Source organism: Macrotis lagotis, chromosome X (genome assembly GCF_037893015.1).
Source record: "Macrotis lagotis isolate mMagLag1 chromosome X, bilby.v1.9.chrom.fasta, whole genome shotgun sequence".
NCBI classification, from domain to species: Eukaryota; Metazoa; Chordata; class Mammalia; order Peramelemorphia; family Peramelidae; genus Macrotis; species Macrotis lagotis.
Window position 1 is genome coordinate 426,282,844 of NC_133666.1, and position 24,225 is coordinate 426,307,068.

Here is a 24,225-nt window from a genome sequence, read left to right on the forward strand (position 1 = left end):
ACTCCCAAATTACCACCTCTTCCTCTTCCTACAGACCCTGAGGGGGAATTTAAGGAGATTTCAGGAGGGGCTCTGGCTCTCTCATTTCCAGACTTCTGCTGCTGACCTTCAAGACTAATTAGCAATCAATGGGGTTTATCTTTACTCTTATTAACTTTTCTATCACTTTCTTTTGGGTTGTAATTTATTTTTAATAAATCTCTATTTTTCTTTTTACATCTGCATTTTTGGATCAAGTAGTAATGATTCTCACTGGAAACACGGAACCCATCTGCTACATCGTGACACAAAAAGCCAAGGAAAAAAATGTTTCTTTGAAAGAACCACCCCTGACCAGGTAACTTCTGGGATTCTACGGGTCAACTCTACTACAGAATGGCCTCTGAGAGACAAAACTAACCTTAGGTCCCCACAAACCAAGATGGATCCAAAGCAGTTAAGACTTTTCTAGGGCAGAGTTCTGTGTTTCTATCAAATGATATATGCTGAAGTAGACCTTTGGATTAACTTCTTACTAGACACAAACACAAATCAGCTTCTTAAGAGTTCTTGGAACTAAATGTAAAGAAGTAACCCAGGTCTTCCACTCAGATGTGCATTGTAGTACATTGTCCAGAGCCAGGACAGCCTCTAACAGTAGAAAAGATAATATGTTCGTCAGGATCTTCATTACATGAAGCCTTTCTGACAATGGGATTTCTGCTTTAAAGACTGAAAGATCTGTGTTCAAAACTTAACTTAGACAATTACTTACAGTATGAACATGGAAATTATACCATGTTTGGGCTTTGCTTACTCAGTAAAATGTGACTAAAATATGTGTAGAACCTAACTCAGAGTTGAGAGGTTCAAATGAGATGTTCCAAAGTTTTACTATAAAAGTTTGAAATACTGTATAAAGTGCTAGTTATATTAGTAGAACCTATGGCCATGCAGATACATTGATATTCATATAGAAAGTTTTCTATCTATTATATACATTTGGTTCAGGTTAGTATTAATATTTTTCTCAGTCACATATAAAACCATTTTTGTTCATATTTGGCAGGATTTCAAGTCCAGAGGCAAGAATATATGAATATGTCAATAGATCAAGGGCCTGAAATTTCAACAGTGTAAGAAGTCTTGATTTGAGAACTTCTACCCATGTAAACAGCAACTGATCTATAATTTAGTGTCTTAGAGAATTTATGAAGTACAATGATTTAAGGGGGGAAGATGTATTTTCTATAGAAGCACCAAGAGTTGAAAATATTACCCATTCCCATTCCTAATCCCAATTTTTAAGTTGTCTTAGCTCTTAAAAGAGTAACCTAGTTTGATTTGAATTATATCACTTGGGAAATTGTTTTGGATAGAGGTAATAGTAATTCCCGTTTCTATAGCACTTAAAGATTTACAGAGCATTTTCTTCAAAACAAGAAGTATAAGGGAAGATATTAACTAATTTCATAATTTATTTTCTTTTTTGAAAAAAATCACCTCAGATACTTACTAGCTGCATGACTCTAGGCCGTCACTTAACCCCGAATTGCCTCAAAAAGAAATTTTTTTTAAGAATAGAAAAATCAACAAGTATTTGTTAAACTTTTCTTCCAAGTCATTAAAAAATAAAGATGAATAGCTGCCAAGCATATATACTTGAAGCACTAATTGAGGGTGTTTCTTCTATTCCCTCTTCCATTTACTCTAAGATAAACAATGTAATCTTTGAACTACTTGGAATTGGGTGCTTGGATCTGATTTTGTTAGACTCCCATTAGAACCTTATAATATGCAGGAATTGAGACTTCAACATTCCTACTTTATATGTCTAAGGAACAAACTATTTTTTTAATTTACCTTTCTCCCATTCTCACTACTACCAGTCATCATCTTCCTCCTGATATATTGTCATAGTTTTAAAAGTAAATTTTTGGGAGGCAGCTAGGGGTTGCAGTGCAGAGCACTAGTATTGGATTCAGGGAGACCTGAGTTTACATCCAGTCCCAGACTCTTACTAGCTATATTACCCTGGGCAAGACACTTAACCTCAATTGTCTCCTCTCAAAAAAGAAAATTTTATTGATATCTTTTAAGGTTATGTCAACTAAATTTCCCCTCATCTCTCTCAGGGAACTACTCTGTACAGCAAATGATATTTTCAAAATAAGAGAAAAAGTGAGGAAAGAAAAAAACTTATTTTTTAAGCATATACTATAAGCCAGATATTTTACAAGTATCTCATTTGTTCACCATAGCAATCCTGAAAGGTAGGTAATATTATTATCCTCATATTATAGATGGGGAAACAGAGGTTGACTGAGATCAAGATCACAAAACTTATAAATAAATCTCTGAGGCAGGATTTTTACTCAGGTTTCCCTGATTTCAGATCTAGCACTCTATCACTGTGCCATCACTCAAAACAATCAATATGTTGAAAAAAATCTGAAACTATAGACAATGATCCACATCTCTGTACCCCCTAACTCCTCTATTTTTATTTTCTAAAGTCAGACTCAGTAGTTTTAACTATTTGGGTTTTATATGTGCCAAAGTTTCAATATAACCAAAATATATTTGGAGAATTATATTATAATCTTATTTTCCTTAGGAACTCAAACATTTTTATATTAAATTTTTTTTCTCAGTAGCATATTACCAAATCGCATATACATAGTGCTTTAAGGTTTTCAAAGTGTCATTACTATCCTATCTCATTTCTACTAAACAACCCTGTGAGATAAGTACCACAAATATTATTATTCCATTTTAGAGTTGAGGAAATTTAGCCTCAGAAGAGTCAAGTATTTAAACACAGTCATAGGTGATATTTGAAGCCAAGTTCTTCCTGATTCTATCTCCTGTACTTTATCTACTATGTCACATTGCTTTTTTCCTCTGTTTTTTAAATTTAGTATTTTATTTTTCTCCAGTTACATGTAAAAACAATTTTAATATTCATTTTTAACATTTTGAATTCCAAATTCTCTCCCTTACTCACTGCCCACTCTCTTGTTGAGAAGGCAAGCAATTCAATATAGGTTATACATATGTAGTCATGCAAAACATTTCCATAATAGTCATGTTTTGTCTCATTGCTTCTCATAAAGAGGGATTAAATCATTTATCGAGTCATTCAGAGAATCAGAATCTGTTTTGGAATTATGAAAGATTTCATTATATCTCTGGTTCACTTTTATTTACATTAGCCTCCCTTCTCCACAACTTTCTAAATCCTACCCAACTTTCTTCCATTAATTCTACATTTGCTATTACAAGTCTACAAAGATGTCTGCTCACTGAACTCAGAGTACTCATCATCCAACTGTAGTTTGCTTTGTGACATTTCTTGTTGCTCTGTTAGGTGTATATAAACACACATGTATGTATATACTTATGCATGTGTACATGTAACACAGGTGTGTATCTATAATGTATATTTAGTTATAAACAAGATGTCCCAAAAGTCTTAGTGCAGTATAAACTTTAATAAGTTCACTGACTTTTGGAATACCTCTTTGCCTTGATAGAAAATGATTATTCAGTGTTCTTCCAAAGAGGAAAAAAATTATAGAGTTTAAAAGAAAAGAAAACTTTGTCTTTTGACTACTGGTTTCAAGAAAGAAGATACGCAGTTCCAGATCATATCTCTTCTTCCCAGAGTCTTTCTTTCCATTCAGGGAAGTCACTCTATATAACAAAGAAAATATGTCCTTTTTTTAGGATTGTTTGAAGAGATTCAAATTCCACCAATGAAGGGAGACTAATAATGGGCTTTCAGCTTCAGGTTACATAAATATAGATAGAAAAATAGACATATCATTTTTATATCAGTATTGAAAAAAGTAAAAGTATCAATATGAGTGTATATACTATTTCACTAATCAATAAATTAATAATAATAATGTTTGTCCTTCATTTTTAAAGAAGACCATGACATCAAGGAGGTGATACCCTGACAAGCATGTAAATTGGTTTGGAATGAGGTCAGACTGTGCTAAGTCACCAGCCTCACTCTCTCCTCCACAGCCTTCTGGGAACTGTGGTCAGATAAGAATCAGGATGACTGGAGATTGCCCTGGATGTGGGGCAATCAGAATTAAATGACTTGCCCAAGGTCATACAACTAGTAAGTGGTAAGCATTTACTCTGTGTACAACAATGTTCTGGGAATATAAATGCAAAACAATCTCTGCTGTAAAAGCGAGGATGTAATGTAAGGAGAATTGAGATAAACTGAGTGTGCAAGGGAATAAGAAAAGTCAAAACTTAAGAAAAATTTTGAAGGAGACAGGGGATTAAGAGGAGGAGGTGAGAAGGCATTTCTGAATTGTCTGAGCAACTACAGGTCATCCTTTGTATTCCTCACAGTAGTTTGTACAAGGCTCTACACTCAATAAATGGACACTTATATTCAATGAGATAGATAATACAAGTATTATTATTATCATTATTTGTTTCATAAATGGGGGAATTGTGTTCCCTTGGGCAAATCATTTAAGCTTCTCATTGAGCCTCAGCTTCCTCTTCTGTAAGAGAAGATGAGGAGGAGGAGGAGAAAGAACAAGAGGACAATGAGGAGAAGGAGAAGAAGATAATGATGATGATAAAATTAATTTAGTGCCTTAAGGTACACAAAATACAGATATTATCTCAGTTGATCCTCACAACAATACCAGAGGGTAGGTGCTATTATTATCCCCATTTTATAGATAAGGATGCTGAGACAGTTTTAAGTGGAATGAGTTGCCCACAGATGTATAATTATTAAGTATGAATTAGAATTTTAACATAGATCTTCCTGGCTCCAAGTCCAACACCCTGTCCACTAAGCCACCTAGCTTTACTACCACAATGGATAATTAGCAGGAAGAAATTAGATAATATGTTCACAGTAAAGTTATCAGCATCCATAAAGTACTACTGACATGTGAGTTATTCTAGCTTGTGCTTTGTTAACTGGAAAAGCAGCATGATCACATGGATAGCAAGTCAGACCCAGAGTTAGGAAGACCTGGGTTCAAGTAGGATCTGTACAAAATATTCACCGTGTGACTCTGGGTAAATCACAGGGACCTCTGTAAGACTAGGTGGCATAACTGTTGTCATCTTTATTGATAGAAAATGTTTCTTCACTAATTCTCTGTATCAATCATCGCCTCCCCCAAAAAATACTGAATTAAGAATTCCACTGATAACTCCATAACCTAATATCTTTTCTGAATGACTAAATGTTTTATTTTGTAGGATGATATTAAAATAAGGGAGTTTTGAATGTGATAGAAATCTGTTTTTTCTAGTTTTTCACTTTTATAAGTTTCTTTAAAATCTTTCCTCTTATTCTTTCTTTCCCCACTTAATTCCACATAGCAATCAAATGCAGGAAATAAGCAATCCCAGTTGTGTGCCAGGTTGGCTTGATCCTTCCCTTTCTTCTCACACATTTACCTTCAGCAAGAGATGGATGAGAGGAAGAATGGGGCAGGACAGTGGAGCTGAGTAACAATTGTCTTTTCTCTATTGCTTTGATCCAGGAGCAATATAAATTACTTGGATGTCAAATGCAGTCAAATTTCCTTTTGCAGTCTCTTTGTCTAAAGTCTCTTGAAAGGCAGTAGGATAAACAAATTTGATTATTTGTGCAGTGTATTTAAAAACTTGCTATAAACGTCTTTAAAATCAATTTTCAACAGAAAGTTGTTTCTCCTTTTCATGTGTTCTTGCATATGTGTCAGGAAAACAATCTTAAAGTTTTACTGTACAACAAGCTCTCCATGAGATAGGATTTTCCTAGTTCAAAGGAATCTAATAATAGCACATACATAGGAATATAGTGCCTTGAGAAAAATAAACAAACACTTCTCTCTGATGAGAGATCCGATGAAAATGGTTTATGTCAGATCGTTCCCAGAATTCATTGTTGTCTCTCCAAACAGATTTTTAAGAAATCTCACCATAACAAGGATTGAGAGCATTTTTGAAACATGTTTCCTTTAAAAACATAGGAAAACAGGAATTTTTGCCCCAGGAGGTCAAGGTCAGCAATCTAGTAGATAGAAGTTCTTTTAAACTTCCTTTCTAAGGAATGTCTCTTGGTATCTAGAGGATTCTGTTACAATTAAAATCAGGAATGACTAAGAAGCAATGCTTAGCTTTTGGGGCTAGGACAGCAGATGGGACACACCCAAAACCAAAAAAAGGCAATCAAAAAGGATAAAAGAGACAGAATGATATGGACAAAGAACACTGGGTTTCTAAGAAGACCTGGTTTAAATTCCAACTTTTCTTTGTCATCTTGGGTCCCTAAGAAAACAAATTGCAGAATAGTTGCTGAACTGCACTTGTAAAAGGAGATTCCTAAACAGATGAAATTCAAATTTCAACCAGAGAGGAGGAAAGTGAAGGCCGGAAAGATTATTTTATTTGCCCAAGATCTCCCAACTGGTAAGAGTTGGAATTGGAACTCAAGTTCTTCAGCTTCAAATCCAGTTCTCTTTTCACCTATGGACTAGCATCCTAGAGTATGAGAAAAAGGGATAACTTTGGATTTAGGAAGACCTTGCTTCATTCACTGACTCTCACATACAAACTATGTGACCTGAGTGTGCATTCTGGAAAGATGGCTGAGTGGGTCAGAAGTTTCCAGGTTCTCCAGATTTCCTCCACAACAGTCAGAATCACCATGAAATGAAAGTAGAGCAGTAAAAATAAAGGGGTAAAGCATTTATCCGCCTAAACCAACAATCAAACTACTAGCATCTCAGCACTCCCATTTGCTCTGTAAGAAATAAAGAGAAGGGGCAGCTATGTGCCGTAGTGGATAAGGCACCGGCCTTGGAGTCAGGAGTACCTGGGTTCAAATCCGGTCTCAGACACTTAATAATTACCTAGCTGTGTGGCCTTGGGCAAGCCACTTAACCCCATTTGCCTTGCAAAAAACTTAAAAAAAAAAGAGAAGGCCATAATCCTTACCTTCCAAGGGCAATAGGGATGAGGTGGGGAGGGGATATGGCATATCCATTGATAAATATAAAATATGTTAGATTAATAATTGGGACAAAGGAAAGAGACAGACAAGGTGCTTTAGGAATATTTGAAGCAGAAAAAGATGATTTAACATTTAGAGCTACCAACTCTGGCCTGGGATCCTGGGCATTAAGGTCACAATGGCTAGAACTCCTGGATCCAGAACTCCATTCTTTGTACTCAGACTGAAAAGGACAAAAAAAATGACCAAAAACCTAATCCCTTTCTCAGACTCAAAGTCCTCAGGGGAAGAGTAGGTACTCTTTCCTCTCTAGTTTAGTGCATGGTCCATGGTCACCCTGTTGTAGAAGAGTGAAACCTTCATCCCTGGATACCATTGAAAAAAAGTTTTAAAGATGTAGCCAGTTCTACCTATTTGGTCAACTGTTCCCACCCATATGGTGGGGCTTCTTACAGAAAAAGTTCTCTGACATATATGCCCTTCCATCTTTGGTGATCTGGTCATGTGCCAATGCTCCATTATAAGTTTAATATCACTTGACAAACAAGCATCTGGAAACCTTATCAATATATAGACAATCCTGGCAGTTAAATGCTCTGCTGGACATTTTAGGTCACCATGAAAAATGATATTGATAACCATATATTTTTCTGTTTTATACATCACTTGATTTAATATAGTCAACACTCAAAGTTATCTCTTCTGTTATCTTTCAAGAAATCTATAATTTTGACATAAACATAGGGTCATTTTGTTGGAAGAGTCTTTAATGTGGTAATTTGTATTACTATGTTGAATACTTTTTTGTTATAGACAAATAATAAAAAGGCATCATTTATTTTCTATACCTTAAAATGTGGTCTTTCATTAAGTGTGCTCTATTATAAGTATGTTGAAGAATATGAAGAATGGATTATTTAGCTATAATTTAACCTGTTATTTATTCTGTTTGTACATAGCTTGTCACCTCTCCCTTTAGGCTGTGAGCTCTCCTAGAACAGAGACTGTCTTTTACCTTTCTTTGTATCCTCAGCACAGAACATATAGCACATGGGTGTCCAATCTTTGATCTCTTTTGGATTGCATCACCCAATAAAAACTTTTCAGGGGTTGCATATAAAATTTAATATTTATTTATGACTACAATATAAATCATATTACCAGGATACCAAACATCATAAATGTGCTTTGAGGGTCACATGGGGCTCACAGATTGATGCTTGGACTCATATGAACTATAATATATGCCATATAGTGGGCACTTATTAAATGCTAGATGATTGAATGACTGAAAAAAAAAGAAGCAATGCTTAATTTCACTTGTACATGATAAGGTAAGGCATCAAATCCACAATACTCACTGCTCCTTTGGAGAATAGTAAAATGTAAATAATATTCATCCTTTTTGTTCAAACCTATTATTACTTTACTGATATAAAGAACACTTTGTGTAATAACTTACTCAGTGATGATGATGGTCAAATTGCCTGGGATTATCATCTTCAAGATTTGCCTGGCACTCTGAGACACAATGGTCACACAGAACTCTATCCATTATAACACCCTACCTCTCTTATAAAGAATGCAATTTTGTTCAGGGGAACCTTTTTTTCCCCAACTTTATAGTTATCTTCAGTCTGAGTCCTCTTTGTAATAAACAACCGTAATTGTGTTTTGAGTTAAGGACTGAAACTTTTTTTTAATATTGTTATGGATCTGTAATTTTAACTTTAACTCTTCAGATTGCATGCAATCTATCCATGTCTTCTTTATTAGTGCAATGTTTTTCCCTTACTTTCTCATAAATCCTTAGACTGATAAAAATAGTAACTGACTTTTCAGCACTTTTAAAAGTTCATACTTTCCCATAAACCCTTAGACAATAATAAAAATAATGGTTGACTTTTCAGCACTTAAAAAGAACTTTATACATGTTATCTCGTTTGAGTCTCCCAACAATCTTGAGAGGTAGATAGTTTTCCTTTTCCTTTTCTTTTTCTTCTTTTCTTTATGAGACCTATGATTTCATTGATAATAGGAGCCCCTCTTGGGGAATGTTTTCTTCTTCAACCAATGCTAAACAGCACCTTTTCTACTTTTAGTCTTAGAGACTTACTTAAGGCACCGAGTGACTGAGTGACTTTGCCTGGGAACCCTTATCAAGTTCACAAATTGAATCTGAACCTCTCTCTCTCTCTTTCATGCAGGCCAATTCTCACTACTCCACACTGTCTAAAAAAAATAGTAGAGACATTACTCTGATCATTTGCTCTCTTCACTTTCACTAAAAAGCCCATCTTTTTTTCCCTAATGACAGATTTCCTGAATGTTTTCCTTTGTAGCATGTTTTGTGTACAAATCGTCACTGGTAATATGCTATAGCATCTATATGCCCACTATGCTCTCCAAGTTTCTCCATTGTTCTTTAAGTCATTCATAGTTCAATTCTTCAGCATTTTGTTTGTTCCATGATCCTCAACCACATGATTGGGAAAAAACTGATGTTAAAAAGATGGGTTTTAGCTTCACTGGAACAACTTAGGATCATTGGAAACATGGTGTAATCTTTGAAAGACAACATTGAATAGACATTTTCAAAAAATGAAGACCAAACCTTCAAAGCAACAATGGTAGTTTTATCCAACAATGCAAAATACACCCTTTCTGTTTTCTTAGTGAGTGGAATATTCCCAGTAAAATCCTATTAGACTTTTCCTAAAAAACCTTGCAGTCCAAAGGAGGCTCAGAGCCAACCTGCTTTATGATAAGACTATTTTTGCAAACTGGGAAGAGAGTCTAACCATAGATATTACTTCACTAAATTAGTGTTGAAGATCCCAAGTAGCCTCACTAACTGGTGGGGAAAATATTATGAAAACATTTCATTCTTTTCTCTGTGACTGTTGCTAGGATAGATTTTCTGTAAATAAGATTGTGCCTCCAGAGACTCAGCCAGTGTGGTTAGGGAGAGGGACCTGCATTAGGACCTATATAATCTTGCTTGACTGTCCTTTGGGTGCAGCTTTAACTGTTGGTTTAAGGTTTTGAGTTTGCCCTTTCTCAAGAAAGACAACAAACAAAGACTTGTTTTGCTCAGACCCAGTCTCTGAAAATTTTCTTTTAGGGTAAATTTATACACATTGAGATATGGTTCCATGAATTTCTCTAACCAAAAATTATATATCATTCAGTGGCCAATCTTTTAATAATTAGTCTCTCTGAATTGAGCAAGAATAATCCTCCAATGATAGATGGAAAATCCATTGTTAAAAACCCTTCCAGTTTGGAAGACCTGCCCAAGCTTGAATTTAGATAACCTTTGAGAACCCAGGTTTCCATTAGACTATCTGATGTATAAGAGTAGAACTGAAGGGGCAGCTAGGTGGCACAGTGGATAAAGCCCTGGCCTTGGAGTCAGGAGTACCTGGGTTCAAATCTGGTCTCAGACACTTAATAATTACCTAGCTGTGTGGCCTTGGGCAAGCCACTTAACCCCATTTGCCTTGCAAAAAAAAAAACCTAAAGAAAAAAAAGAGTAGAACTGAAGTAGAAAAGGACAACAATCAATATTGAAAGTTTAATTTCAGGATAGATTTCCCACTAGGAATTTTCTGTCATTGAAACTCTGGGATACTATTGCCTAAATTTTATAAATTTTCAATCCATCATTCACAGCTTTCAAACATATTATTCTACTTTGACTTTATAGAAGATCAAAATGAGCCCCTTTTTAGAGATGAATGTAGATATTATTTTTATAAGGTCATGCGAGAAGTCAGAGATAGACTACATGTACCCAGAAGCCAAGTCTTGATTTTTTGACCCAGCCACCTAGGTCTCTTTAACCCTACTGTCACTCTGTTAAAGTATTAAAGCAATAATTGTTAATTATATTTGGATGAAGGATTATTATAACTCTTTGGAGGAGGTTTACTTTCTGTGTAAATTAGGTATTATAATTCTATCATTTTAGCTGTATTTTTCACTTGTTTGTTGACTTTTCATCAATTTGACTTTTGAGTAAAGAATGACAAACTGGGGTGGGGTAGGGGAACATAAAGAAGACAGAAAATCTGTTAGACTCTCAGGTTTTATTTTTTATATTTTTTCCCAGATCTGACGATGTCCATGTTTTCAGTTGACACTGTTGGACTTCCTGCCCACAAGCAGAGTGTTCAAGGAAAACGTCTGAAGCTCATTTCCTTTTACTTTCAACTGAATCATGAGAACTCATAAAGATTTCTGATTCTGCACCAGAAAATGAGAATTCCTGGATATTGTGGCAATTCTAAATTAGGATATGTGAAGAGCCAAACAACAGCAGAGCATTTTGTTTATATGAGATACCATAATATTGCTATTCGTTACTTGGCCTAAAAACAAAGTCGGCATCTTTCCAGAAAAAAAAATCTAATGGAAGGAAACTTTTAGAGTCTTTAAAAAATATATATCATTTTTGTAACAGTTGCCTCATGCACTGCTCAGCTCCAAAATGGAAGTCATAGTATTTGCTACCAGCTTTGGAAATCATACTGCTACATTGGGAGAAGAAGAAATCATTACATATAATTTTTAATTTCTTAAAACACTAAAATTTATTGAATTTTGAGGTTTATTTTTATTCAGGGATCCAAAAAATTTTATTTTTAAATGGTTGAAATATTTAGAAAACTCAAAAAGAGCCAAATTCTCCTTTGTGACTTACAAATTATCTAATCCAAATATTCTTCTTGTTTCATGTGTCATAAACACTTTTGCCAAACTAGTGCAGCTTATGGACCCTTTCTCGGAATGAAATTTTAATTGCACAAAATAAAATTCATAGGATTACAAAGGAAACTAATTTTATTGAAATACAATTATTAAAACATTTTTAAACATTTTGTGGACCTCAGGTTAAGAATTCCTGATTTAAATAACATTTTCTCCAAATCCCTCAAATGTTCAACTCTTCCTAAGAGTCCTTTAACTGGACCCAAGTCCATAGAAGATTATAACCAAAAGGTCATAAATGGAATGGAGGCCATACTTGGTGGTCTGCTCCAAGTAATTCAATAAAATTGTAGCTGTGCTTCCCACCCTGCTTTTTTGGAGGGGAAAATATCCCTGGGGCCTTATGATTTCACAGCCATCTCCGGTCTTGGCACAGTTTCCGAGGCAGGCCTTGGGCCAAGCACAGCAGGTAGCCTTACAGGAAGCTCTGCACTCTATGAGGTCCCATGTTTCCTCTCTCATCCCAGACTAAGAAATCCCACTGGGATTAATAGAAGTTTGAGTCTCAAGGAAATGCAGAATGAACCTTTTGCATAACTGTTCTCAATGGTAGGGTGGCCTTTCTTTAATAGTCTTGCAAATTAGTATAGATCCTTATAGTCCAGGAGTGTTAGAAAAGGGGCACTGAAATTTAAGAAGAAAAGACCGATATTTTTCACTCTGGGATCTGTTACACAATGGCTGGATTTTCGAGTACATGCTTTGAAGAATTTGTTCTCTCCATTTTACTACAACACCCAGGTCTTCTTAACCCAAAATACATATTCCAAGAGGAATGGATAGGAGAATTAACTTCCTTTGCAAAGGAAAGAAGTGATTTAAATAAATTCAATTTAACAAGTTTTTATTAAACAGATACTCCACAACAAGACTGTGCAAAGATAAAAATAAACCCATCTTTGCCTATAGGGAGTTTATGTTTTTACCAATAAATCTAATGAGAAAAGTAAATGAAAGCTCTAAATACAAGTTAATTTGAAGAATGTGGAAGGACTCACAAATAAGAGAGTCAGCGTTCTTTATTTAACATAGGTGTGTTCCTATTTGGAGAAGCCCCTTGCTACACATAAAGCTGTTCTTCTTAAAAAAATTTAACTTGTATTTGTTTTAGGCATTTTTGTATAAACTTATGTATGTATGTATGTATGTATGTATGTATCAAGGGATATTTCTTTCTGTCCTTCAATAGAATGCAAGCTCTTTGAAGACAGGAGGCATTTCATTTTTCTCTTTGATTCACCATAGCCTACTGGTACCTTAATAAATTTTTAAGACCTTGATAAATTCTTGCTATTTGATTGCTACTCCAGACTCATAACAACTATCCTTACCATTTCATAGACAAAATACCTATTCCTCTCATCTAAGTCCCCTTCCCCTCTACAATCACAGAATCAAAGAGCAAGAAGTTTAAAATAAATTAAATTAAAAACTTGTAAAAGTTTAACAGTTACAGTAAAAGTTCTTTTTAAAAAAGGAAGATGTCAAGACCTGGGTAAATTAGACACAGAGTTAATTAGTGAAAAACCCAAGTCAGAATTTAATACCCTTTCCCCTATAGCACATTGCTCTTCAAGAGGGGAGAAAGAATTGGTAAATTGGTATGGATTAAATGGGGATTCCATAAACAACTACTTTAGAAGGTCCATAAAGAACTTCTCTGTAAGTTTGTTCTCAATTTACAAAAAGACAAAGGATATTAAAATTATGAATATCTTCTCCATTTACACATTTTCATTTTATAAGCACTATCCTATTATATTTGATTATATTGTTTGGCATATTAAATAGTATAATTTAAAGCAAGGCTATTTAAAACTAGATGAATTTTGAAAGCACTCAAGCTTAAAAGGAATCTATCTCTTACCAGGAACATAGAGGGATAGCACAGAGTGTACCTGTCCACTCATTTGTTTCCTCCCTGACATTCAGAAGCAGATCTGACATAGTTTCCTATCATCCATCAGCAACAGAACTTTCAATATTATTGCCTCTTTCCTCTTTGGCAGGTGTCTCCATCACACTGCCTCATCTGGAGAAACTGGTACATTGGTGTGAGACAGGAAGCCTGGACTCCAGTTCAGTCCTATTACAGACTCATTACATGGACAAAATAAAATCTTCAAAAATTAAACTCCCCCTTGCCAAGAGGGAAAAGGACTAGACTTATTCTTAGTTGTCCCAGAAAGCAGATAAGGACAGTGGAGGTTACAGGGTGTCTAATTTCAATTTAGCAGAAATGAACATTTTAGGGAAAAGACCCACATATACAAAAATATTTATAGCAGCTATTTTTGTAATGCAAAGAATTGGAAATAAAGGGTATTCCCATTAATTGGGGAATGACTGATCAAACTGTAATATAAGAATAAGGAGAACTATTATTCTATAAGAAATCATGAGCAGGTAGACTTCAGAAAAGCTTAGAGAGACTTGTATGAACAGATGAAGAATGAAGTGAGCAGAATCAGGAGAACATTGTACACATCATCAGCAACATAGTGTGATGAACAACTATGACAGACTTAGCTTTTCTCAGCAGAATAATGATCAAAGACACTTCTAAAGAACTTGAGATGGAAAACACTATCCACTTCCACAGAAGAACTATGGAGTCTGAATGCAGACCAAAGCATACAATTTTCAATTTTTAAAATTTTTTCTATGTTTCATGTTTGTTTTTCCTCTCATGATTTTTTCCTTTTGTTCTGGTTCTTCTTTCACAACTTAACTAGAAATGTGTTTAACATAATTATACTTGCATAACTATATCAGATTGTTTGCTGTCAAAGGAAGGGGGGTAGAAAAGGGAAGAAAGGAGAAAAATGTGGAACTCAAAAATCTTACAAAAGTGAATGTGTGAATGCTGAAAAGTATCCTTGTATGTAGCTGGGGGGGAAAGGAAGTTGTTTCAATAATTTAAAAATAAAAGAAATGAGCACTTTATACTTTAGTTGTTTTTAAGCTGTTTCTTCATTCACACATGACTAATATGGAAAAAGGTTTTGCATGATTGCATATAAATAAAACCTATATCAAATTTCTTACTGTCTTAAGGAGAAGGGAAAGGGAGGAGGGAGAGGGAGAAAATTTGGAATTCAGAATTTTAGAAAATATTAATGACAAAAATTATCTTTATGCATTAAAATAAAGAAAAAGAAAGGCACTTTCTGATTTTGGAAATATACAGAAATGTCTTGGGTTGTCCTGAAAAACATAGGCTGAGAGATAAAAGAGATCTTTAAAGATCATCTACCCAAGGAATTTAAAACTTATTTTATGTCATAGGTCTCTTTGGTAGTCTGGTGAAGCCCATGGACCCCTTATTAGAATGATACTTATAAGTGCATAAAATGCTTAGAGTTTCAAAGGAAACCAATTAGATTAGAATACAGTTATAAAAAATTTTAAAAGTTCCACAGATATCAAGTTTAGAACCCCTGATCTAGTTCACACCCTCTCCCCCCCCCCCCTCCAGTTCATACAAAGCAAACCCAGGAGAAGCAACTGCCCAAGATCACAGAGATAATTACATGGAAGAACCAGGATTCAAGCCCACCTCCTCTCACTCTAGTTATAGCTCAGGTTCTCTTTCATATTGATCGAAGTAAAGGAGAGAGAGTCTTAGAACTAGAAATGACTTAAGTAATCATTCATCAGAGGTATTGGAAAAGTGACAGGGTTGATAGAAGATTGGATTAGAGGACCTCTGAAGACCCTTCCAACTCTAAGGAAATGTTGTAGGATGCCTCAATTTCCCCACCCCTAAATAGGTATAAATAAAGCACAGTATTTCCTTTTTTAATGGTTTGGATAATTAAGGAAATAAAGGTAATAAAGGATGATATCACGGTAGATTTTTATTATAACTTAGGACAGGAAAACTACCCAATTTTATACTCCTCAGTCTTCAATGCCTGATGCCATTGAAAAGGATACCTATTTGGATCACAGTCTTTCCATTCTGTGCAATTCTTGTCCAAGGGCTTCCATAACTATTTTACAGAGGATCCACCCAATGGGCTATACTTTCCTTTGGGTCTATCTTCATCCCATAGATACCAGTATAAAACTCAGGTTATCTGTCATTTTTAATTAGTCTTTAAAATAGTCATTATCATTGGTGACTTTAAGAACAAGTCGAATATTGAATAACTTAAAATATACTATCATTTTAAGGAGAATAAAATAATTCAAGAAGGCAAAAGAAGGAAAGAAAAAGAAGGCAAGATGGAAGATAAGCAAAGCAAAAATAATTACAGCATTTTATTTAAATCTATTTGAACTTCTTTGAGTCTAAATCATTTGAAGGGATTGACTTCAATGATCTCTAAGGCTTTTCTAGCTCTAAATTCTACATCTGAAGCTTAAAATGTATGAAATAAATGCTCTAAATCCTACATCTGAAGCTTAAAATGTATGAATTAAATAATGTTGTAACTCTAGTACTATTTCATCATCCACCTGTCCAACAACTCCTCCCAGGTATCCAATTAGACTACTTGTCTGTCTTTCTAAACCAACCCCTTTTTCAAATTTCCCTATTTCTCTAAGGAGGGAGCATGATACAGGGAAAAGTGCAGTGACTTTGTAATTAAAATGTCTCTTTTCTAATCCCCTCTCTGATACTTTAGGCAAAGGACTTTACCACTTTGGGCCTTAGTTGCCCATCTTTAGAAGGAAAGCATTGGATTATTCAGTCTTGGAAGTCCCCTTCCAGTTCTCAGTTTATTAACTTTTTACTTCATTTGGGGACACTGTAATCCTCCCTTTCAGATTCATAATCTTATAATCAATTGTCTTTAAATTTTCCCTCTCCTACATTTCCTCATTACCAAATATCTGTCAAGTTTTATCAATTCAAACTCCTCCAGCTATGTTACTCATTCATTTCTCTCTCTATTTAAACACTTTCCTTATTTAGGTTTTCACTACCTTTCACCTTCTTTAATAAAATTTCTTAATTATTTTCCTGGCTTTCTTGCCTTCCTAATCTATTATTCCTGCCAAAATAATATACATAAGGCATATCTTTTTATTTGCTTCTCTGAAACCTTCAAGGTCAATAGACTCCATAGCCTGACATTTAAGGTCTTTCACAATCTACCTTTTCCAGGCTTATTTCATACTACCCCCTTTCATGAATTATTTCTTCTAACAATGGTGATCTGCTTTTGCTATTCCTTGAATAGCAAAATCTCTCAACTCTATGCCTTCTTTCTCCCTTCTCTGTTTTCTCTGCTATATATATATAAATATATGTGTGTGTTTGTGTGTGTGTGTGTGTATGTGTGTGTGTGTGTGTGTGTGTGTATACTCCATTATTTTAGTAGAGCAAAAGCTCTTCAAAGGCAGGTTTCCAACATTTAGTACAGTGTCTATAAGAGGTGCTTTGTTGAACAGAACAAAACCTACTCTGCCACACCATTGTTCTTACTTCAGATCTATGCTAACAAGGAAAATGAGGCATTTCCTTATCAGATAATAATATTTTTTTTAGCTTAAGTAAGGAGCTACAAAACCCATGTAGTACTACTCCTCTTCAACTTCCATACTTTCAACCTTCCCTTAATATGAACAGAAATAGGATTCAACAGGAGCTCTGTATAAGAAGGTTCCATAGTTTTGATGGAAACATTACCTTTGAAAGCTAGTGGGAGATTTCTGCCAGCTGTGGTGTTTGAAGCAGAAACTAAGTAAAAATATAGTTTATGATAATACTGAAAGACCTAGGACCAGGGTGCATTGATCAATACTGAGAAATCAACAGGGTATTGAACAAAAGAAAGGAAACTAAAATTGTATGTTTTTGTTGTTAAATGGATATACTTGAGGTTTTAGTTCTGGTTTTGTGAACATAAGTCCCATCCTTCAGCACTCCATCAACTGGAGAGTTCTCACTATTACCCTCAGTAGTTGTCACAGAAAAATTCTGTTGTCTCTTGCTACTTTTAAACTTCTCTGATAGTTAAATTAAAACTGTAATACAATGATCAAAGTACTGAATTTCAATTCATAGAACCTGAATTTAAATTTTCTTTGATACTGGGTCAAAAGTGGTAAAGTGATAAGAACCAGTGTAGTCAATTTCCCTCCACATACTCCTTCAAATAAATCTAGAAAAATACAAATCTGAAACCTGATGGGAAAATCTAGAAAAAAGTCAGTACAGAGGGGCGGCTAGGTGGTGCAGTGGATAAAGCACTGGCCCTGGAGTCAGGAGTACCCGGGTTCAAATCCGGTCTCAGACACTTAATAATTAGCTAACCATGTGGCCTTGGGCAAGCCACTTAACCCCATTTGCCTTGCAAAAACATAAAACAAAAAAAGTCAGTATAGATTAAAAGGAGGTACGACACATAGCCAGGTACCACCAGGCTCATACTGGATTACTGTGATAAGGAAAGATTTGAACTGGTGACTTTATTATACCAATACCAACTTCTGATCCACAGATCCAGAGCAGCTAAGACAAGGGAATGGTATTCTGTGGTAGGGACATATTTGGCAGTGTATAAAGAAGAGATAATTTCAGGGGCAGTCAGGTGGTGCAATGGATAGAGCACTGGCCCTGGAGTCAGGAGGATCTGAGTTCAAATATGACACCAGACACTTAATAATTACCTAACTGTGTGACCTTGGGCAAGTTACTTAACCCTATTGCCTTGCAAAAATCAACAAAAAAAAAGGTAGAGGGGAAGAAGTTTAGAAACCAGCAACAATAGCAGTGGTATGACTCAGAACTGAGGAGAAGAGTAGGGTTTCATTCTTAATCTCTAGCCCAGTCTGTAGAGGAACAACCAAGGTAGGAATCTCAGACCATAGGGGAGCCCATGATTTTGTCTCTGAATAAAAAAAAAGCTTTTGAGCTGGTTGAGACAAACTGAGTCCGGTATCAGTCTGCTCTTGTTCAGTCATTTCAGTTGTCTAACTCTTCATGATCCCATTGGTGTTTTCATAGCAAAGATACTAGAGTGGTCTATCATTTCCTTCTTCAGCTCATTTTTACAGATGGAAAAACTGACACAAACAGGGTTAAGTGATTTGCCCAGATTCACATAACTGGGACCAGATTTGAACTCAGGAAGATGAATCTTCCTGACTTAGGGTCAAGTACTCTATCCACTGTTCCACCCAGAAGTCTATTCTTACTCAGACATAAGCCAAGGTCAGGAGATCACATTTCCAGACATCTTGGAAGAAAACTGCCCAGATCTCTTAATACCAAAGGATAGAGTAGAAATAGAATGATTTCACTGACTGCCTCCTGAAGGAAATCTCAAAATGAAAATGCTCAGGAGCATCTTAGTCAAAATTCAGACTTTCTAGGTTCAAGAAAAATACTGTAAGCAACCAGAAAATTAAAATACTGGGATGTCACGGTCAGAATCACATATGATTTGGCAGCAGCCACTATCAAGGATGGAAAACTTGGAATGTAATATTCCTGAAGAAAAATAACTTACTCAGAAAATACTACAGGAGGGAAATGAACTTTTAATGAAGTCCTTTCACATTGCAGAGGACTTCCAAGCATTACTGATGAAAAGACCCAGAGCTACCTAGAAGCTTTGAAGTTCAAACTAATAGTTAAGAGAAACACAGATTTGCAAACATGAATGAGTAATGATAAAAAAAAAAACCTACATAAGGATTAACTATTTATTTTCAAATATGAAGGAATAATGCCTGTGTCCCAGCTGGACTTTATCATCAAAAGGAGAAAAATGGGAAGTGGGAGGGAGAATGGAGAAGGGAAAGAAGAAATTAAAGGGAGCAATTAGTCCTAAGCAAAACAAATTCTAAGCATATATAAAAATATTTATAACTTTTTTAATGTAACAGAGAATGGGAATCTGAGGAAATTTTCATAAATTAGGGAATGAATGAGCAAATCATAGTTTATAAATGTGATAAGAATACCATTGTCTTGAACTCTTACCAGTGTAGTGACCAACTGTGATGTGATTCCAGAGGACTAATGAGAAACATGCTTCTCACTTCTGGATAGAGAAGAAAAGTATTCAATGAAGAATAAGATAATTTTTTTATATGGCCAGTGGAGAAATCTGTTTTGACTCCACATGTTTGTAGGGCAGCTAGGTGGTGCAGAGAGTAGAGTGCCAGGACTGGAAACAGAAAGATTCATCTTTCTGAGTTCAAATACAATCTCAGACACTTATCACTTGTGTAATCTTGGCCAAATCACTTAACCCTATTTACCTCAGTTTCCTCATCTATAAAATTAACTGGAGGAGGAAAAAGCAAACCTCATCAGAATCTTTACCAAGAAAACTCCAAATGGGGTCATAAATAATAAGACATGATTGAAAATGGCTGAATAATAACATGCTTGCAATGGATTTTGTTTTTCCTATGCTCTTGGCTAAAAGTGGAAGAGGATGCTAAGGTGGATTGTGACTGATTAAAATGAGTAAAATATTCAAAACCAAACAAGTTCAAGGAACTTGTGACTCATCCAAGATCATGTAGGTAGTTCCAAAGTAGGATTTGAAACCAGGTCCTCTGACTTTATAGCCAGTGTTCTTTCTACAGTATCATGCCTGAATGAACATTGGCAATTCATTTGACTTCCTTTGCCTCAAGTTTCATCATCTGTAAGATAAAGGTCCTAGAAAAGATAATATCTAGGATTCTTACAGTTCTATGATCCAAAAAGTCTGGTCAGGTTGCCCTAATTAATAACTGGTAATAACAATAGGTTGCCTTAAATAACAGCTGTCTATTGGGGAAATGAATTTTGACTCTCTTATTTACTTCTGTGACTTTTACAAATTCCTTCCTCAAGATAGGCCTCAGTTTCTTTATGTGAAAATAAAGGATGAGCTAAACTAAATGAACTAACACCCTTTCTAGCTCTAAAGTCTTTGTAAAATCCTGCTTGTAATATGTCTGCCTCTTCCATTTTCAACCAACCATTTTCAATAGCAATTTCCTTGAAGGTTTCTAAAAAAATGTATTCTTGATATAAGTCAAATTACACTATCAGTGATTACATGCTCCAGTTCTTATAAAAATCAGAGTTCTGGAATAACTCTACATGCAAGAAAACCCAAGAACTAAAGAAATGGCAAAAGTCAGGCACTCATCACACCATTGTTCTGTGTGCCAATGGAACAGACCTGGAGTATATGGGCAGTAGACTTTTTAAAGGTCATGTTTCCATCCAAAGAGTACTGAGTTTTTGTTGCTGTAAAGGTTGCTGTAGTTTCTGTAGAAGAAATGATCCTAGAACAAATAAAAGATTGTAATCTCTCTCTCTCCCTCAGTTAGAGAAAGAAACCAACCTCAAAAAATGGACTCAAGAACCAGGAGAACATTGTGTTTAGTAACAGCAACATTTCACAATGATCAACAGTGAATGACATTGCTATTCTAAGCAATACAATGATCCAAGACAATTCTGAAGAACTTATAACAAAAAATATATATTATCCACCTTTTATGAAAGACTGGATAAAGTCTGAATAAGATGGAGGTATAATTTTTTATTTTCTTAGTTTTTCTTGCTTTTTTTTAACAACATGAAAAATATGGAAATATGTTTGGCCTGATCTTGCAGGTAGAATTGATATCACATTTCTTGCTTTACAATGGGGGGGGGGGGTTAGAGAGGGAAAAAATTCAAAACTCACAATTTTTTAAATGAATGCTAAGAATAAATAAATAATAAATTTAAAATAAACTGGGTTCATCAGTTCTGTTGTAGGTAAGTGGAGAAAAACTATCAAAAACACAATTCATTCAAAGTTTATCAGGTACAGAAAGCCTTGACATTGACACAAATGATTAAAAAAATAGGAAAAGATCATATACATATTAGTCTCTGACTGGAAGTAGAGAAAGAAGTAAAAGAATTTCAAATTCCAAAGTTATTTTTAATATCTGTAACAGCACTACTCCTACAGAGGTTTCTAGTATGTCATCTATGAAAATTCTCCAAGTGAAACATTCTTTCCTCCAAAAACCTATGGAAGAGGGGGATCATTAAAAATAAAATTTAGCTTCATTTTCAGGCTCATTTGAGGCAATCATTGTCAGAACTCCTGGAAGAACAGAATTCCTTTTAAAAACTACTTACCTAATAATTGATAATCAAAGGTGATCATCAATTCATTAATTTATCATCATTGTCTCCCTCAAAGATTGTTCCAGACCTTCTCCTTCAAATACCTAACTTCTCCTCTTACTTTCCCCTCCCTTTATCTTCAGTCTAACCTGGTCTCCTACATTATCTGAATGATTGAGGACATCAGACATAAATTACCTCATTTTCATCCATAAGGTTTCAGTCACCTTTCAACCCTTCTCATCATTCTAAGAGAAAGAAGTATCCCTCTTCTGTAAAAACATATCTACCTGGCCTCTGAATTCTAGCACTTTATCTTTTCTCCAAGGAGGACACATACCAGCTATGTGATGAGGTCACCAAGAGACAGAGAGCATAGAGAGAGAAGGGTTCAGGACAGAACCTTGGTTTATAGCTATAGTTATAGTACAGAACATGGATGGTGAACCTACAAAGGACTCAGGGAAGAAACAAACAGACAGGAAAAGATCAAAGAGAAAACAGGGTCATGAAAACCCAGAGAAGGTATAAAGTCCTATGGGAAGTACAATAGCATAATCAAGGTAGATGATGAAAGAAAAAAGACCCTTAGAGAGTGGACAAGACATAAGCATCAAGAGGACAAAGGGACAAGAGATTCAAGTTTAGATGGCAGTGTAAAATAGAGCTAGTTAACCAGAGTCAGTTTTAAAAGGGCCAAAGGCCCACAATGAATTATTACATTCTTCTTAGTAACCCTACAGTTTTCATGAGGAAACTAACACTTTGCCACCATATTTCATGAATCCTACTTTTTCAGTCATGTTCATTAAGAATGATTGTCCATTCCAAACCAGATCTTGAAATACTACATCTCACAACAGGTAAGAAATTTAAGAGTCATTATCCCAATAATTGATGATAGAATGAAAGAGGGGGAGGAAATTTATGAATGACAAAACTAAAAATTAATGCTAAAAGAAATTCAAATATACCTACCATTTTAGACTGAGTTCAGGAAAAGTCACTATCTTTTCATCATGTGTTTCTTAGGGTGAACAGATTATTGGCCTGCATGAACGACAGAGCTGATGTGGAGAGGGAATTCCACTATTTAATCCAGTATGTGCTAATTCATGCAAATATGGCACACTGAATCCCAAAAGGAAAGAATCCCAGGGTTGGAAGTGATTGCAGAGACAGAGTCTATCTTAGATGCGTGAAAGAATGTACTCAACAAGAGTAGATGTCCATCCTCTGTTTCAAGATTCTAATAAAAGAAACCCCAGACCTTTGAAGGCAGCTCAATTCTCTTTTATATATATCCCTAGTTGTCAGAAAGTTTTTCAAGACATCAACTGACACTTGCCTGTTTGCAGTTTTCACCCATTGGCTCCAAGTTCTGCCTCTGGCGTCAAAATCCCGTTCAGTTCCTTGTCATGAATCTCCCTGATACCATGATCTTCTTGAAGAATAAAGGACCGGCCCGAGCCCGGCGGCCTGTCAGTCAGTCCGGCAGTCGCTCGGAGGCTGTCGCTGGCCGGCCGGCCTCGGAGCCGCCCCGCCGGCCTCCTCTTCTCGCCTCTGCCCTTCCCGCCTCCCCGTTGGCGAGGCCTTGGCGGAGCCGTCGGAGGCCGCCCAGTCCCAGTCAGTCTCGGCGGCGGCGGCGGCGTCCGGGCCCGATGCCGCCGGGGCCGCGGCGGGCGGCGCGGGGAGCCCCGGGGCCGGCCCGGGCCTGGGGGCGCGAGCTGCGCCACGTCCTGCGCGGTGCACGAAGACCGGCCTTGACTTTGGCACCACACTGATGCTGCTGCTCTCCCTAGCAGCTTTCAATGTCATCAGGGTGGCTTCTTACCTCATCTTGGCCCTTCTCTCTATCCCCATCAGCTTCAGGGTCTATAGGTCTGTCGTCCAAGCTGTCCAGAAGTCAGAAGAAGGCCATCCATTCAAGGCCTACCTGGATGTGGACGTTGCTTTGTCCTCAGAAGCTTTCCATAATTACGTGAATGCTGCTATGGTGCATGTCAACAAGGCTCTCAAACTCATCATCCGTCTCTTTCTGGTGGAAGATTTGGTGGATTCTTTAAAGCTGGCCATCCTCATGTGGGTGATGACATACGTGGGGGCAGTTTTCAATGGAATCACCCTCCTGATCCTTGGGGAACTGCTGGTCTTCAGTGTTCCAATTGTCTATGAAAAGTATAAGACGCAGATCGACCGCTATGTTGGCATCGCTCGGGACCAGACCAAGGCAGTTGTTGCCAAGATCCAAGCAAAACTGCCTGGCATCGCAAAGAAAAAGGCAGAATAACAGCTCAGAAACTGAAAACTCAACAGTTACTAAAACACCATTTAATAATTATAATCATTGTTACTTGTACCTATGAAGGAGTATGCTCATTGTCAGCTT

The 24,225-nt window shown here is 36.1% G+C and overlaps 1 pseudogene; it reads left to right on the plus strand.

Moving 5' to 3' along the window:
- The first annotated feature begins 242 nt into the window (after nucleotides 1-242).
- On the plus strand, nucleotides 243-24,225 carry LOC141499218 (reticulon-3 pseudogene; annotated as a pseudogene).